Genomic DNA, 18,328 nt, shown 5'->3' with positions numbered 1-18,328 from the left:
TCACAATCAAAGATTACAAAACCCATGTTAAGGAAATTCATAATAAGTGAAACTCAACAGAAACAACAAACAATAGATTTGTACCCTTTAAGGATATGGGTATTAAAATAATCAAATATTGAACATGGAACAGGTGAGTAAGAAATGTTAAGGAAATACAAGGCAAAACAATACATCTACAACAAGATATCAAGAATGACCACACAGAATTAGAAAAAAATTTAAGTCCTAGAAATAAAAAATGTAATTGTCAAAATAAAAAACTCAATAATAGATTAAACAGCATATCAGAAAAAAAAAAAAACCTAAGAGAAAATTAGTGAATATGGTTTAGGAAGCCAAGACAATAGAAAAACAGTAAAAAGAAGTAAAGAATAGAATGCAACGGTGATCTAATATGCATCTAATTTGAGTCCCAGAAGGAAAGAATAGAAAAAATGGAGAAAAGGCAAAACTGAAGGGATAATGGATGTGAATTTTCCAGACCTGATGAAAAATATAAATTTATAAATCCAGGAAGCATAACATTTTCCAAACAGGATAAAATAAAATACAATTAGAATGACACGACTTCCAACAGCAACAATGCAAATCAAAAGCAGATGAACAATATTTTTAAAGCATTCAAAGAAAATAATTGTCAACTTAGAAACTGTTAGAAGAAAACCTTTCATAATTGAGAGTAAAATAAAGACATTTTCCAGTAAACAAACCTTAAGAAAGTATAAGTTCCAGAGAACAACACTAAAATAAATTCTAAATGATGTTCTCCATGAATTAGAAAAAATTTCCCATGAAGACAGTATAAGATACAAGAAGAAATGGCAAACTAATAAAATCATATATATGTATGGAAATCAAAACAAATATTGTGTCATAAAACAATAATTATAAAATTATTAAATGTGTGGATAACAGCATGTAAGTAAGTAAAGGAGTAATCAACATTAAACTTCAGGAGAAAGATTAAGATACTATTTATCAATACATTTTGCAAGTTGAACAGTAATGCTTAAAAATTCCAGGGCAGCTACTAAAAGAATAAAACATAAAGTACATAAATTCTGCATCAGATAAAATGGAATAAAAAAATCAACTGAATAGACTCAATTAAACATGAAAAATATTAAAAGAGATAAGAGAAGTAAAAACAAGTCACATAGAAATAAAAATATAAGCTATGGAAACATGTTCATTTATATTAATAACCACAATAAATTAATGCATCAGCACAAAATGATAAAAGGCTCAATTGACCAGAGAGATATAAAAATCCTAAACTTGTATGCATCCATTAAAAACTATTCAGATTTTGTTTGCTACAGTCCTGTGACACTCATGAATGCGAGCCCCATTGGCTGATAGAGCCAGGTGATTCAGTGGCTGACAGAAAAGGAGGGGCACCAGCCCTGGCTGGTTTGGCTCAGCCATTGGAGCGTCGGCCCATGGACTGAGTCCCAGGTTTGGTTCCTGCTAAGGGCACGTACCTCAGTTGCAGCTTGTCTCCGCCCCAGTTGGGGTTGTGTGGGTGGCAACCAGTCAATGTGTCTCTGTCACATTGATGTTTCTCTCTCTCTTTCTCTCTTCCTCCCTCTTTCTTTCCCGCTCTATCTGAAGATAAATGCAAAAATGTCCTTGGATGAGCATTAAAAAAAAAAAAAAGGAGGGGCACCAGATGTGATGTGTGTACAAGATCCTTCCAGGGAGACACTGATGAATTGGTCTTGTTATTGGAGCCAGTTGGAGGGGGAAGACATGAGAGGTGCCTGCTGACTTCTCCAGTGTCTAGGGAAGATTGCACCAGCACCTAGATGCCTGCAAAATTAGACCTGACCCTCAGGCAGCAGCTTTTAATGTATGCAGATATACTTCTTTCAGGGAAAGACTGGTAGATGGGCAATTTTACCTGTTCCCTCTGTGCTGACCTCTGAGTAGATAGCCAGTTAAGAATTGCTTCTTTGTTTGCTACAGTCCTGTGGGACTTATGAATAAAAGCTCATTTGGTTATCAGAGCCAGATGATTTGGGGACCTTTCCCTCAGGAAGTAGCTATAAAAGATGGGGTACAGACATGTGTACTAACTCTTTTCATGGAGATATTAGTGACTTGGAGTAGGATGGAAGGAGTAGGCAAGAGGAGTCTCCTCTGGCTTCCTCAATCTCTGGGGAGGATTGCAGTCAGCCCCTAGTGTCTGTTAAATGAGAAGCTTGATCCTCAGGTGGCAGCTTTTAAAGTATGCAGATAAAGTATATAGTCTTTAAAAAAATTTTTTTCTTTATTGATTTTAGAGAGAAAGGAAGGGAGAGGGAGAGAGAGAGAGAAACATTGATTAGAGAGAACATCAAATGGCTTCCTCCTGCATGCCCCCCACTGGGGATTGGGCCTACAACCTGGGCATGTGCCCTGACCGGGAATTGAAATGGTGACCTCTTGGTGCATGGATCAACACTCAATCACTGAGCCACCTGGGCCAGGTAAAGTATACAGTGTTTTAGTGAAAGTCTAAGAGATGGATGATTTTGCCTGCTCCCTCTGTGATAAGCCATGAGAGTGCTGTGCACCTATTAAAATTGCTTTTCTTTGTGGGTCTCATGGACATAAGCCTTGTTGGTTTTTAGAGGTAAGTGTTTTGGGAGCCCATCCCTCTGGTGGCGTACTTAAAAGTTTGGGTGCTAGATGTGGGGTCCAAACACTTTACTGCTCAGGGAGAAGCCAAGAGTTGGAGATTCCCTGTCAATTGTATGGTACTGTGCTGGGGGTGGGGTTTATGGCAACAGTGTGTGTCAATCTTTCCTACCTATTTTGATATGGGTATTTTCTCATTCATGTATGGGAGTCACTCAGGTAGTCTCTGGATTTCTTCACATGTAGCTGTATCCATGTTGCATCTATCGCAGGTGGGAAACTCAGGACCCACCCATGTTATCATGTTGGTTGACTAGTAGTAATCTATTTCACAAAGATTCTTTTTTTTTTTTTTTTTGGTTAATCTTCACTGGAGGATATTTTCCCATGGATTCGCATTTTCTTAGATAGAGTGGAAGGGAGGGAGGGAAGGAGAGAGGAGGGAAGGAGGGAAGGAGAGAGGAGAGAGGAGAGAGGAGAGGAGAGGAGAGAGAGAGAGAGAGAGAGAGAGAGAAACCTTTAATGTGAGAGACACACATTGACTGGTTGTCTCCCTCAGGACCCCAACTGGGCTGGAGATTGAACTGGCAACCCAGGCATGAGCCCTTGATCAGGAATCAAACCCAAGAACCTTTGATCTACTGGCGGTCCCTCTAACCAATGAGCCAAACCAGTCAGGGTTATTTAATAGAGATTCTTTATTTTTTGTATATTTTAAAGTTTTTTTCATATTTATTCTCTCATTTGAATCTGTTAAAAGATCAACTAATTAATTTTTGTTACAGACGTTTCTCCTTTTCCCCACATTGACACCCTCCTCCCTGATCCTGTCCCCCCCCACCTTCACAGTATTGTTGTCTATGTCCATTGGTTATGCATATATGCATAAATTTTTTTGGTTTATCTTCTCCTGCCCTACCCCACCCTACCTCTGGGGATTGTCAGTCTGATCCTTACTTCCATGTCTCTGAGTCTATTTTGTTCATCAGCTTATTTTGTTCATTATATCCCACAAGTAAGTGAGATTACGTGATATTTGTCTTTCTCTGATTGGCTTATTTCACTTACCATAACACTCTTCACGTTCTTCCCTGTTGTCTTGAAGGGTAAGAGATCTTTCTTCCTTGCAGCTGCATAGTATTACATTGTGTATATGTACCACTGATTTTTTTTTATCCATTCATCTATTGATGGAGACTTGGGCTGTTTCCAGATCTTAGCTATTGTAAATAGTGCTGCTATGAACATAAGGGTGCATATATTCTTTCTGATTGGTGTTTTAAGCTTCTTAGGATAGAATCCTAACAGTGGGATCACTGGGTCAAATGACAGTTCTATTTTTAATTTTTTGAGGAAACTCCATACTGTGTTCCATAGTGGCTGCACCAGTTTGCATTCCCACCAGCAGTGTACTAGAGTCCCCTTTTCTCCACAGCCTCACTAACACTTGTTGTTTGGTGATTTGTTGATGGCAGCTATTCTGGCTGGGGTAAGGTGATACCTTATAGTCATTTTAATTTGCATCTCTCTGATAATTAGTGACATTGAATTTTTTTCATCTATCTCTTGGTCATTTGTATGTCCTATTTAGAGAGGTATTTTAATTGGATTCTTTGTCTTACTTTTGTTGAGCTGTATGAGCACTCTATATATATTGGAAATTAACCCCTTATCTGATGTATCATTGGCAATTATGCTCTCCCATAGAGTGGGTTGCCTTTCCATTTTGGTGGTTGTTTCTTTTGCTGTGCAGAAGCTTTTGAGTTTGATGTAGTCCCATGTGTTCATTTTCTCCTTTGTTTCTGTTGCATTAGGTGATGTATCAGTGAAAATTCTGCTGCGTATGATGTCTGAAATTTTGTTGCCTACATTTTCTTCTAGGATTTTTATGGAGTCAAGGGTCACATTTAAGAGATGTGGAAGTGGGGTACAGACTGAAAATCCCCAGAAGAGGGGGTGGTGGGGGAGAGATAAACCACAGAACTTATATGCATGTATGCATGAACAATGGGCATGGACAACAAAGCTGGGGACAGGGCAGGGAAGGGGAATCAGTGGGGGTAAAAGGAGAAACATCTGTAACAAAAATAAATAAATTAATTAAAAAATTGATCCCTACCTCACACCATACACAGAATTCAAATCCAGATAGATAAAATTGGTGAATGGAAAATGGAAAAATTAAAAACTTTTCACAAAAAATATGAGAGAATATGTTTTAGACCTAAGGGCATGGAAGGATTTCTCAAATAAGATAAAAAGTTACTATTTTAAAAACAATATTGTGCCTGGCGGTGTTGCTCAGTGGATTGAGCATCGTCCCATGGACTGAGAGGTCCTGGTTTGATTTCCTGTTGGAGCACATGCCCAGGTTGCAGGCTCCATTCTCAATAGGGTGCATGCAGGAGGCAGCCAATCGATGAATCTCTCTCACATCGATGTTTCTATCTCTCTCTCCCTTCTCTCTCTAAAAGAAATTAATAAAAATATTTAAAAAATATGGATAAATTTCAGTAAAGTTAAAAATTTATGTTTATCAAATGTCAGCTTAAATGCAAATTAAAAAATAAACAGATTAGTATAAGATATTTGCAATGCATAAAACTGGCAAAGATTTAGTATCCAAAATATATAAAGAACTCCTATGTCAATAAGAAATGACAACAACCCATTAGGAAAATGTGCAAAAGACATTAGTTATCATTTTATAATGAAAAAGATACACAGTAGACAAATATCACTATCTTAGGTTGGATTCTCTAGAAGCCTGAGGCAGTGATTCTTCAGCAAAAGAGTGCTATAAGAAAAAACCTGTAAGAAAGTTAGAGAAGCAGGACAGAGCAGGGGAAGGAGATAAAAAGAGATGTGGTTTCAGCCTAATCACATGGGGAAACTCTGGCCCGTGAATGGCAACACACATGTGTCCCACTTGAAGAGAAGAAACTGGGTCTTTGCATTGCTTTATCAGCTAGTCATTGGCTATGGGCTGCCCCAGGTTTTTTTCAGGTAAGGTTGCTCCCATTGGCCACTCTTCTTCTTTGGAGAAGAGTGAAGCTGTGAATCATCAGTACCATTTCAGCTATATCTAGGGGGAATAAACACTGACTCAATAAAGGGGATCTGGGCATTACTCTCATTAGTAATCAGGAAAATAGGAATTGTGACTAAAATAAAATATAATTTTAAAATTTTATTTATTTATTTATTTATTTATTTATTTATTTATTTATTTATAGCTTATTGAGGTAGATTATAGACTGAATGTGTTCCTCATGTTGAAGCTCTAACTTCCAAAGTGACTGTATTTGGAGATATGGTCTTTAAGGAAATAATTAAAATAAAGTGAGGCCATAAAAGTGAGCCCCAATCTGATAAGACTGCATTTTTTATAAGAAGAGGAAGAAATACCAGGACCCAATCTCTCTGTCTCTCTCACTGCCTTGTCACACATACAGAGAAAAAGACATATGAGGACACAGTGGGAAGGCATCCCTCTACCATTCAGGAAGAGAGGCTTCACCAGAGAATAATCCTGATGGTAGTATGATCTTAGACCTCTAGTCTCCAGAACTGTGAGAAAATAAATTTGTCGTTTGAATCCCCTAGTCTGTGTTATTTTGTTATGGCAGCCTGAACAGACTAATATAAGTTTTTTTTTTAATATAAGCTAAAGTAAGACTTTACATACAATAGAATTCATTCATTTTTGTAAGACATAGTCTGATGAATTCTGGTAATTGTGTTCACTCATGTAACATTTATCACAACTGAGATATAAAACAGTTCCATCATCCCAAACAATTTCCTAATGTCCTTTTGCAGTTGATCCCCTCCCCTGTTCCCAGGCAATCACGGATCTGTTTTTTGTCATTGTAGATTTGACTCTTCTTGAGTTTCACGTAAATGAAGTCATGCAGCACTTAATCTTTTCTTTTTGACTTCTTTCACTTAGCATATTTTTGAGATTTACCCATATTATTTTGTCAATTAATATGAAACATGATTGATACCCACTATACTTGTAGAAATAATGCAGTCTGACAATAGTAATACTGGAGAAGAATAGATAGGAAATCATGTATTGTTGGTAGATTGTAAATTGTTACAACCATTATTGAAAAAATTTTGCACTTATATTGTAAAATTAAGCATTTGCTTAACCTATGGCTAACAATTCCTTTTACATAAATACCTTAAATAAAATCATTTCTATGTACTCCAACGTATACATACACATGAAAAGACTCTCTAAATATTCAAATGTTTGTTCATAGAAGAATGGATTAAAATATGTTATATGTACATAAGAGGGAATATCATACAGCAATGAAAATGAATGAACTATATATCCAAACAACAGAATATTCTTGGAAGCATAATCTTAAGTGAAAAAATGGACTTCTTAAAGTTCATATGCAGGTATACACACATTTTTAGTACTGAAAATGAGGAAAATCAATAATAGTGCTTAAGTATACACATATAATTGATGAAATTATAAAAAAATATTAGAATGATGAACACAAAATTTAGGACAGTAAATACTTCTGGTAGGAAGATAGAAGGATTGATTAGTGAAGAATACATAAGTAAAGATGAAAGTTACTTACAATGTTGTAGTGCTTAAGTACTGACTTCATTGACTTTTATTATATTCTCTTTAAAAAATATTTTTTCATTATTGATTTTAGAGAGAAAGGTTGGGAGAGGGAGAGAGAGATAGAAACATCGATGAGAGAGAACATCGGTTGGCCACCTCCTGCCTGCCTCGCACTGGGGACAGGGGCCACAACCTGAGCATGTGCCCTGACTGGGAATCGAACCAGCGAACTCTTGGTGCATGGGTCGACGCTCAACCACTGAGCCGCACCAGTCGGGCAATTTTTATTATTATATTCTTATGCCTTATGATTTATTTTATTGTTTTATTTATTCTTTTCCATGTATAAAATATATAAAAATATAAACAAAAACAAAATATATAAAATTGATCATTTACAAATTGGAATTAATTTTTTTTCAAGTGAGCCATTTGATTTTATCATAATTTTTATCTCGATTCCTTGAGTAATCCACCCTTTCATCAAGGTTCTGTTCATAATAATTCTGTGTCATATTAATTTTTTCTGGAAAAATTCCAAAGGAAACCTTTGATCATTTTTGCTCAGCAGTTTTTCCTCAAAAAATGTTAGTCACATGAAAGTGCCAAAAGATTTAAACAGTCTCCAATGAATCATTTTTCACTCAAACTCTTTTAGACTATGTCTTTCTGATATAATAGTTCATTAAACAAAGTTAAAAAATGAAGTTGCTTCATTTTATTTTCATAGGTCTGTCATATTCTGTGAAGTATTGGTTCAAGTTGCCTGGGAAGATTGAAAATCTGATAAAGGAAATTGAATTAAAAGATGACCCATACAGATCAAGTGATGGTGATTTGTGAAGAAAAACTTTGTATATACTTTTTTCCCTTTCAGATATAGTTGTCTCTTTCTGTACAATTTGGAAATTTTAGGAAATGATTTTCTAAGAAATACCTTATATTGAAAATCTACTGAGATATTTTTGGGTTTTCCACTTTGACACCCAAGCCATTAATCCCTGAGGAAAAAAGAAATACAACCTTGGGGGCAGTGTCATAGATAATGGCCTCTAACTTAAGCTGGCCTATACTGCCCATGACAATCCATCTACCCTTTCTTCTCTACTTTCTTTTTTTTTTTTTTTGTAAACCATTTTTTTTTATTGATTAATTTTTGTTACAAATGATTCTCCTTTTTTCCCCCACTGATTCCCCCTCCCCCTTCCCTCCCTGCCCCTTCCCCAGATTGTTGTCCATGTCCACTGTTCATGCATACTTGCATATAAGTTCTGTGGTTCATCCCTCTCTCACCTCCCCACTCCTTAGGGGATTGTCCTCAAACTGTTATGTTCATTATATTCCACAAATCAGTGAGATCATATGAAATTTGTCTTTCTCTGTTTGGCTTGTTTCACTTAGGATGATACTTTCCAGGTCCCTCCATGTAGTCTCAAAGGATAAGAGCTCTTTCTTTCTTACCGCTGCGTAGTACTCCATTGTGTATATGTACCACAGCTTTTTAATCCATTCGTCTACTGATGGGCACTTAGGCTGTTTCCAGATCTTAGCGATTGTAAATAGTGCTGCTACAAAGATGGGGGTACATATATTCTTTCTGATTGGTGTTTTATGCTTCGTAGGGTATATTCCTAGAAGTGGGATCACTGGGTCAAATGGGAGATCAATTTTTAATTTTTTGAGGTGACACCATATTGTTTTCCATAGTGGCTGCACCAGTCTGCATTCCCACCAACAGTGTACTAGAGTCCCCTTTTCTCCACACCCTCGCCAACACTTGTTGTTTGATGATTTGTTGATGGTGGCTCTTCTCTACTTTCAACAGATGAAATGAACCTTTAACTCTACAGAGAAAACAGGTGAATGCTAGTCATTAAGTCCTTCAATTTTACACCCCATTTCTGTGAATTTAGGACTTTCCAGTTCTTATCTTACTTGAGCTCTCTGTAGCACTTAATTTTACTGACCATGCTGGACAGAAAACTTAAATAAGTTCAGTGAGTAAATGTAAGATTATAGGGAGTGTGGGGACTGGGTGAAGCGAAGAGCTGATTTTTACTGTGTAAGAATGTGAACTGGGTTTTCAAAGGAAACTGGAGCTATGGATATTAACTAGCTATAGAATCCAAGAAACATCTATTTCTTGCAACTTCCTCTATGCTGGACACTTCACCTTTTTCTTCCATGCTAACTTCTGGTATCTTAAGAAATATGTTGCTTCTTCAGCCATAACTGGACTACAAGGTCTTCCTCTCTTTACCTGCTCTTCTCTTGGCTGGAATGGTGGGAGCAGTTTTCTGAGTTGAAGACCAGATGTATTTTCTCATGGAAATAATGATGGTGTTCAGTTACAACTGAAATAGGACTCAGTGCTGTGCAATTCTTCAGATACACTATGAGATAAACAGACAGCTCTACTTTTGCTCAGGAATCTAAACAACCTTTTATGACACTGCTTCTAAGGAAAAATGTAGTCTGAGTTTCAAATAATTGACTTATAAACAAGCACATTCAGTACTTTTGTTAGGAACTGCCTGTTCTGGAAGCTAAGAATTTAGTTATTTTTTAAAAGTGGCTTTCCCCCTTTTTTCCTTAGGTAAGCCATATTCTTCTGAATCTTGTGTCATGTGCTTTATGACATCAATTAAAATAATTTTCTCTCTGAAATTATACCAGAACATCCATCCATTCATCCATCAATGTGTCCATCTACTTCTTTGAATAATATGCTTATTTTTTAATATACTATTGACATAGTATTTTAAAAAGAATTTCCAGTTTTGAAATATCCTTCTTTTGCTTGCTAAAGAGTTTTTGTCTGCATTGATTGTATATAGTTTTAATGTATGAAAGCAACAGGGAAAGTTCCATTGGTCTGTAAGTGTCTCTACTGGAGGCTAAGGTCATTCCGGGGAAGATTAAGCCTAGTCAATTTTGTATCTCCTTTGCTTATAGGTTTTGGATGACAAGTGCTGAAGAACTCTTTCTTGCACTGAACTGAAATACTGTCATCCTGATCCATTTTGAAATATGTTAGCATGGCACTTGGGAATGAAGAACTTACTTCATTACAGTTGTTTTTCTTGGCTGCTGAGGTTAATCAGGTTAAAAACTAGATCATGTAATTAATGTTTCCAGGAATAAAGAAATTATTGTAAATCTTTGTGGTAGAGAGACTGGCTTGCTTGTCAAACCCATTTCCTCTTCTTGGGCTCATAGCTAGAGTGCATTTCCCAAGTTCCTTTGTAGTGAGAAGTGGCTCAAGTGAATGGGAGAGAGTGAGCCACTTCCAGGCCTGGTCCACAAACACTTCCCATGTGCAATTCCCATGTTCATTTCTTATTTTTTTTTGATGAATATGGAGATCTCTGAGTCCCAGGAGGAGTTGGAGACCCAATACAGAAGTAGCCTGGATCCTTGAGTGACCATGTGGAAGGTTTATCTCTTCAGCTGCTAGCATCACTGTAACTAAAACAATTTCTTTAAACATATTTAAGAATTGCTTTTTCTTTGTATATGTAGATGATAGTTATATTCTGACAACAGTTATTTGATACAAACTGGGTGTCTTACAATTCAATTCAACTCTAACACAGGTAGGTGGAATTGGCCCAGGACCTACAATTTATAGGGCTCAGCCTCACAAGACTTCTCCCACTTCAGATACCATCCACAAGTCCTTATGTTCCCAAGTCATCCACACTTCTGCTTGTCCAGCTACAAATTTGGTGGTTCCCATGACCACTCCTTTCTTCAGGTTCAATAATTCACTAGAATGACTCATAGAACTCACTGAAAGTGCTATACTTAGGGTAACAGTTTTATTAGAAAGGATACAACTCAGGAAAAGCCAAATGGAAAAGATGAATAAGACAAGGTCTGAGGGGCAAGTGGCATAGAGCTTCTGTGACCTCTCCTTGTGGAATCAGGGCACTCACCTTCCAAGAACATTGATTTGTTCACTAACCTGGAAGCTCTGCTGAGCCTCAGGGTTTTTATCAAGATTTAATTATGTAGCATGATAGATTAAATCATTGGTCACATGATTGAACCCAATCTCTGTTCTCCCTCCCCTCCCTAGAGGTGAGGTGTGGTAGGGTTAACAGTTCAAACCCTTCAATCATATGCTTGGTCTTTCTGGTGACCAGTCCCATCTTGAAGCTATGTAGGAGACCTACCATGAATTACTTCTTTAGAATAAACTAGGTATGACTAAGAGGGACTCCTTAAATATAACAAAAGACACTCCTATCAGGGAATTCTAAGGGTTTTTGAAGCTCTGTGCCAGGAATGGGGACAAAGACTAAACATATTCTTTTAAAAAATTTCTTTTCTTTATTGATTTTAGAGAGAGAGGAAGGGAGAGGTAAAGAGAGACAGAAGCATCAATGAGAGAGAACATTGATTGGCCGCCTCCTGCATTCCCCCCACTGGGGATTGGGCCCACAGCCTGGGCATGTGCCCAGACCAGGAACCGATCTGGTGACCTCTCAGTGCATGTGTTGACAGTCAACCACTGAGCCACACCAGCCGGGCCAGATATATTCTTCATTATATCACAATAGTTAATGACAAAGGTCAAACTTGTGAGTGTAAAAGTTTATGGTTTGAGCTTATTGACCAAAGAAAATCTCTGGACAGGGGCTTGTCCACTATAACTTTCCTCCTCGTGCTCTAAAAAATTCTCCTGCATCCTGGATGTTCTTTGTTTCTCATTTCCATTACAGCTCTAACATGCACATTACTTTCAAATTAAGTTAGAAGGAAAGTTCACACTCATGTTTGGCCAATAGCCTCTTTAACTATTTTAACTTTACTATCACTTTGTATCATTTTGTGTCTATAATTTCACTATGGTGATCATTTATTTTTTGAAAGAACATTTATTGCAATTTCTGGGATTATAAAATGACATGTTAATAAAAACATTTTACTGAGAGATAAATACTGTTAACATTTACAGTATATTTGTTTACCGTCTTTTTTATGCATATATTTGAAGATAATTTTTTTCTCTTTGCACAATTCAAATGATATTGCATATTGAATTTGATAATACATTTTCATTTGCCTTTATATAATAAACATTTTGTTATTCAGTATTCTTTAAAAACATTATTTTTATGGCAATAAAAAGTCCAGATATATACTATATCTAAATATATATTATAATTTATTTAAACATTCCCCAGTGGTCTGAATATTTTGGATTTTGTGTTTTCAGTGTTATAATTTTATTATGATGACCATCTTGTTACATAAATCATTGTGTGTATCTTTGATTATTTCTTCAAGATAGATTTATAGATACCCTTATTCCTTTTAAATGCAGAAAATTGTATATTTTGGGTTATTTGAATTTTCAGTAAGATGTGCATATTTATCAAGAACAATTTGGCATCAAATAATACCAATAAAAATGTTGTTTGTATCTTTTAACCTGGATCCCCACCCCCACTGAGAAGAAACCCCAGAGAAATTTTTAAAAAATAAATTTGTCCAAAGATTTTTATAGCACTGTTCATTCATAATAATGAATCATAGGAAATACCCAAACGTTACAAACTAGATATACAGACATATGAACATGATACATAGATGGAAAAAAATGATGCTATATGTTGTTACATAGAAATATGTATATAAAATAATTTTAAGTGAAAAAAAGACAAAGAATCAGATATATATTACATATGTATATATAAGTGTGTGTGTGTGTATATATATATATATATATATATATATATATATATACTGGTTAAAATTAATTTTATATATATATATTTTTTTTGTTGTTTTGTTCAGATAGAGTGGGAGGGAGAGGGAGAGAGAGAGAAACAGCAACGTGAAAGGGACACATTGAGTGGTTGCCACCCACACGACCCAACCAGGCCCAGGGACAAACTGCAACTGAGGTACGTGCCCCCAGCGGGAGTCGAACCCGGGTCTCTCTGGACCGCAGGCCGACACTCCAACCACTGAGCAAAACCGGCCAGGGCTAAAATATATTTTATATACTGTAAAAAATTGGGAGAGAATTGAGAGCATCATCAGTATTGATGAATTAAGCTTATGGGAGCTTTTTCTGTAAGCTTGTTTAAATATGCTGTGCCAGTTTGACTTTTAAACTCACTCCAAGTTACTTCAGAAAAGGGGGGATTTATTGTTTGGATATCCATGTACTAGAAATAGTGGAAAGACATCAGCAATTGATGAGGTTCTAGGAACAAGTCTCTCTCTCTCACTTCTTTTCTCTCTGTGCATAATCTTTGCTTCACAAAGTGACCTGTCCTGACATGGCTCTGGCCTGTTCTTGCCCTCTTTATGACTTTTGCTTCCCATGATGCTGTCATGCACTCAGGGCTCTCCAATCACTTTATAGAGAGAGACACTCTGATTCTCTTGGGGAATTTTGGCTTGAAGGCTGGAGGTCTTGAGTATACTGACCAGTCTGGTGCCCTCTGCCTGGTCTTTCCCAACTCACTATACCAATAAATGGTATTTGTACATGGTCACTTTGGCTCAGCTCTTCTTTGGAGTTGCAGTCCATGTAATTTTCCCAGAAGAGAGGATAAACACATTGAAGTTTAACCTATGAAAGTGTGTGTATGTATGTATGTGTATTTGTGTTTTATTTTGTATTATTTTTTACAAGTTTTAATGTTATGTTGACAAAAGGCATATACATGAGAATCCCTGTGCAACATTACTATTATTATTTTAATTTATTTTATTGTTGAGAGTATTACAGATGTCCCCCATTTTCCTCAATTTTCCATCCATCTCCCACCCCACCCCAGGTCTTCACCTGTCTGTTGTCTGCATCTATAGGCTATGCTTATATGCATATAAATTCTTTGATTAATTTATTCCCGCCCTCTTTCGCACCTTCCCTCTGAAATCTGTCAAGATGTTCCATGTTTCCATGTCTGTGGATCTATTTTGTGCCTCAGTTTATTTTGTTCCTCAGAATCCACATAAAAGTGAGATCATGTGATATTTGTCTTTCTCTGGCTGACTTATTTCACTTAGCAAAATAATCTCCAAGTCCATATATGCTGATTACATAAAACTAAAAAGCTTCTGCAAAGCAAAAGAAACCAGTATCAAAATGCAAAAAAGAACCTATTGTATGAAAGAACATATTCGCAAATGATACATCTGATAAGGGATTAATTTCCAAAATTATGAAGAACTCATACAACTCAACAAGAGAAAAACAAACAATCCAATTAAAAATGGGCAAAGGACCTGAATAAACATTTCTCCAAAGAGGAAAACATACAGGTGGCCAAAGACATATAAAAAAATGCTAAACGTTACAAATCATTACAGTGATGCAAATTAAAACCACAATAAAGTATCACCTCACACGTATCAGAATGGCTACCATCAACAACTCATCAAACAACAAGTGCTGGTGAGGGTGTGAAAAAAAGGGACTCTAATACACTGCTGGTGGGAATGCAGACTGGTGCAGCCACTGTGGAAAACAGTATGAAGTTTCCTCAAAAAATTAAAAATGGAACTGCCATTTGACTCAGTGATCCCACTGCTAGGAATATATCCTAAAAATCTCAAAACACCAATCAGAAAGAGTATATGCACCCCTATGATCATAGCAGTACTATATTTACAATAGCTAAGATTTGGAAACAGCCCAAGTGTCCAGTAGATGAGTGTAAAAAAGCTGTGGTACATTTACACAATGGAACAATGAGGAGCTATAAAAAAGAAGGCTCTCTTAACCTTTGAGACAGCATGGATGTACCTGTATTTGTGTTTCCCCCCCTTTTATTTATTTATTTTTTATTAATTTGTTTTTGTTACAGATGTTTCTCCTTTTCACCCCATTGACACCCTTCTCCCAATCCCTCCCACCCCATTAACAGATTTGTTGTCTGTGTTCATTGGTCATGCATACATGCGTATAAATTCTGTGGTTTGTCTCCCCATCCACCTCCCTCCTCTGAGGTTTGTCATTGTGTATCCCACCTCTATGTCTCTGGGTCAATTTTGTTCAGCAGTTTGTTTAGTTCATCATATTCCACAAATAAGTGAGATCATATGATATTTGTTTTTCTCTGCTTGGCTTGTTTCACTTAGCATAATACTCTCCAGGTCCCTCCATGTCTTCTGAAAGGATAAAAGATCTTTCTTTCTTACAACTGCATAGTACTCCATTGTGTACATGTACCATAGAGTTTTTATCCAATCATCTACTGATGGACACTTGGGTTGTTTCCAGATCTTAGCTATTGTAAGTAGTGTTGTTATGAACATAGGGGTACATATATTCTTTCTGATTGGTGTTTCAGGTTTCTTAGGGTATATTCCTAGAAGAGGATCACTGGGTCAAACGGCAGTTCAAGTTTTAATTTTTTGAGGTAACACAATATTGTTTTCCATAGTGGCTGCACCAGAATGCATTCCCACCAGCAGTGTACTAGAGTCCCCTTTTCTCCACACCCTCAACAAACACTTGTTGTTTGATGATTTGTTGATGGTGGCCATTCTAACAGGTGTGAGGTGATATCTCATAGTTGTTTTAATTTGCATCTCTCTGATGATTAGTGACATTGAGTAGTTCTTCATATGTCTCTTGGCCATTTGTATGTCCTGTTTGGAGATGTGTCTATTTAGCTCCTCTGCCCATTTTTTTAATTGAGTTCTTTGTCTTCCTTTTGTTGAGTTGTATTAACACTATATATTTAGAAATTAATCCCTTATCTGATGCATCATTGGCAATTATGGTCTCCCATAGAGTGGGTTGCCTTTCCATTTTGATGGTTGTTTCTTTAACTGTGCAGAAGCATTTTAGTTTGATGTAGTTCCATCCACGTGTTCATTTCTTCCTTTGTTTCCCTTGCCTTAGGTGTTGTATCAGTGAAAATTCTGCTGCATATGATGTCTGAAGTTTTGTGGCTTGCATTTTCTTCTAGAATTTTTATGGATTCACGGGTCACATTTAAGTCTTTTATCCATTTTGAGTTTATTTTTGTGTATGGTGTAAGTTGATGGTCTAGTTTCATTTTTTTGCATGTAGCTGTCCAATTTTCCCAACACCATTTATTAAAGAGGCTGTCTTTACTCCACTGTATGCTCTTGCCACCTTTGTCAAATATTAATTGAGTGTATTGCCTCGGGTCCATTTCTGGGTTTTCAGTTCTGTTCCACTGGTCTATGTGCCAGTACCTGTTCTTGTGCCAGTACCAGGCTGTTTTGGTTACAGTCGCTTTGTAGTATAACCTGATATCTGGTATTGTGATCCCACCTACTTTGTTCTTCTTTTTCAAGATTGCTGTGGCTATTCGGGGTCTTTTTTGGTTCCATATGACCTTTTGAAGTATTTTTTCTAGTTCTATGAAATATGTCGTTGGTATTTTGATGGGGATTGCATTGAATCTATAGATTGCTTTGGGTAGTATGGACATTTTAATGATGTTAATTCTTCCAATCCATGAACAGGGTATGTGCTTCCACTTTTTTATATCTTCCTCTATTTCTTTTTTCAATGACCTGTAGTTTTCTGCAAATAGGTCCTTTACTTCTCTGGTTAAGTTTATTCCTAGGTATCGTAATTTTTTTGGAGCGATGGTAAATGGGATTGTTTTTTCAGTTTCTCTTTCTGTGAGTTCATCATTGATATACAAGAATGCCGTCGATTTCTTGACGTTAATTTTGTATCCTGCTACTTTGCCAAATTCATTTATTAAGTCTAATAAAACTGAGCTTTTCTAAGAGTGACAAATAAACAAATATCAAATCTCAAAAAAAAAAAAAAAAAAAAAGGAATTTTGGCATCTGTGTTCATTAGGGATATTGGCCTGTACTTTTCTTTCGTTGCTGTGTCTTTATCTGGTTTAGAAATTAGGATTATTCTGGCCTCATAAAATGAGTTTGGAAGTGTTCAGTCTTCTTGGATTTTTTGTTTGTTTGTTTGTTTTTGACAGAGCGGGAGGGAGAGAGGGAGGAAGAGAGAGAGAGAAATATCGACGTGAGAGAGTCACATCGAGTGGCTGCCATCCACACGACCCAACCAGGGCCAGGTACAAACTGCAACCGAAGTACGTGCCCTTAGCGGGAACCGAACCCGGGTCTCTCCGGACCGCAGGCCAACGCTCTAACCGCTGAGCCAAACTGGCCAGGGCTTCTTGGGTTTTCTGGAATAGTTTGAGGAGAATGGGTGTTAGTTCTTTTTTGAATGTTCGGTAAAACTCCCCCGTGACGCTGTCCAGGCCTGGGCTTTTGTTTGCTGGAAGTTTTTTAATTACATCTTCAATTTTCTTAGTTGTTATTGGTCTGTTCAAGTTTTCTATCTCTTCCTGGTTCCGTTTTGGGAGGCTTTTTGTTTCTAGAAATTTGTCCATTTCTCCTAGATTGTCCAATTTGTTGGCGTAAAAATTTTCACAGTATGTTTTGATGATCCTTTGTATTTCTGTGGTGTGGTTGTTGCTTCTTTTTCATTTCTGATTTTGTTTATTTGGTTTCTCTCTTTTTGTTTCTTGGTGAGTCTGGCTAAAGGTCCATTGATCTTGTTTATCTTTTCAAAGAACCAGCTTTTTGTTTCATTGATCTTTTGAATTGTTTTTTTTTTAGTCTCTATGTCGTTTATTTCTGCTTTGACCTTTACTATTTCTTTCCTTCTACTAGCTCTGGGTTTTCCTTTTTGTTTACTTTCTAGTTATTGAAGTTGTGGGGTTAGAAAGTCAATTAGGAATTTTTCCTGTTTCTTGAGGTAGGCCTGTAGTGCTATGAACTTCCCTCTCAGGACTGCTTTTGCTGTGTCCCATAGATTTTGTGTTGTTGTGTGTTTGTTTTCATTGGTTTCCAGGAAATTTTTAATTTCTTCCTTGATCTTGTTAGTAACCCTTTCATTGTTTAATAACATGCTATTTAGCCTCCAAGTGTTTGTTTTTGTGTTTTTTTTTTATTGTAATTGAGTTTTAGTTTCATGCCACTGTGATCTGAGAAGATGCTTGATATAATTTCAATTGTTTTGAATTTGTAGAGACTTGCTTTGTGTCCTAATATGTGGTCTATCTTTGAGAATGACCCATGTGTACTTGAGAAGAATGTATATTCTGCAGCTTTGGGGTGAAA

This window comes from Molossus molossus, unplaced genomic scaffold (genome assembly GCF_014108415.1).
Source record: "Molossus molossus isolate mMolMol1 unplaced genomic scaffold, mMolMol1.p scaffold_m16_p_2, whole genome shotgun sequence".
Taxonomy (NCBI): Eukaryota; Metazoa; Chordata; class Mammalia; order Chiroptera; family Molossidae; genus Molossus; species Molossus molossus.
Note: the sequence above shows the minus strand (reverse complement) of the source record.